Genomic DNA, 1,359 nt, shown 5'->3' with positions numbered 1-1,359 from the left:
GGGCCAGGTCCAGAAGCAGTGCTCCTGGGGCCTAAGGAAGGCACTAAGTTGGTCTGGGTGAAAAAGATCAGGAAGCAGTATTGGTTCCCCAGGTGTCTGGGGACCCAAGACTAGGAATGGCGCAGGGCCCAAACTAGGAGTAGAGAACAGCAGGGGAGATGGAAGGGTGAATGAGACCGGGGGAGTCAAGGAGCAGAGGGCTGCGCGATAGACCTAGCCCAAGAGGCCTGAGGATAGGAAAGCCTTAGCCCATCTTTTAAATGGGTTATTTCTTGTCTGATTCTCTGTTTTTTGAGTTCATTATAGATTCTGGATATTAAACCTCTGTCAGTTGATGTGTCGCTGCTGAAGATTTTCTCCCATTCTGTGGGTTTTCTGTTTGCTTCCCTGGTTGCCTCCTTTGATGTACAGAAGGTTTCTAGTTTCATGAGGTGCCATTTGTTAATTCTTGCCCGTTTCCTGAGCGATTGATGTCCGGTTTAGAAAATCCTTTCCTACACCTATATCTTGTAGGTTTTTCCCAATGTTTTCTTCTAGCAGTTTCAGAGTTTCAGGCTTTACATTGAGGTCTTTGAGTCATTTGGAATTGATTTTTGTGCAGGGTGAAAGATAGGGGTTAGTTTCATTCTTCTACATTTAGTTTCATTCTTCTACAGGTGGAGATCCAGTTTTGCCAGCACCATTTGCTGAACATGCCGTCTTTCCTCCAGTGAATATTCTTGACCTCTTGGTCAAATATGAGGTGGCTGAAATTGCATTTACTCATATTTGGGTCTTCGATTTTGTTCCATTGATCTGTGGGTCTATTTTTGTGCCACTACCATGTTGTTTTTATGACTGGCCTGGAAGCAGGGCCCAGGAAAGATGCTGGTCTAGGGCAGCTGATGGCCATGCCACCCAGAGATGAAAAGGGAGATGGGGGAGGGAAGTGGCCCCAAGGGCTCCTGGGGACTGAACTGAAGAACTGGGTTGGTCTGGATGCAAAGGATCAGGAAGAGGAAAGGTCAGCCCCGGCATCCAGGAAGGAGGCTGGTGGGTTGTGCAGCCCAGGGAAGCAGAGGGAGGTGAGACCCTCCTGCCTCTACCTCCCCAACCTGGAATAAAAGTATGCTCCACAACCACATTTGGCTTTAAAAAAAAATGGGTTCTAGGGATTGTCCTTAGGTCCTCCTATTTGCAAGGCAATCACTTTAACAACAGAACCATTTCCCCTTATCCTTTAAATATATTACATTTTTATACTCACTTTAAAATTTCAAGCAGCTTAATCTTTCCTATTTAACATTTTCACAAAATACCTAACATTTTCACAAAATACCTAAAAGAGCAATGTATATAAAATATTATAATATAATAATA

The sequence above is a fragment of the Nannospalax galili genome, unplaced genomic scaffold (genome assembly GCF_000622305.1).
Source record: "Nannospalax galili isolate Female #2095 unplaced genomic scaffold, S.galili_v1.0 scaffold128, whole genome shotgun sequence".
Taxonomy (NCBI): Eukaryota; Metazoa; Chordata; class Mammalia; order Rodentia; family Spalacidae; genus Nannospalax; species Nannospalax galili.
The sequence above is the reverse complement of the archived record's forward strand: the minus strand, read 5'-3'. Positions refer to the sequence as shown.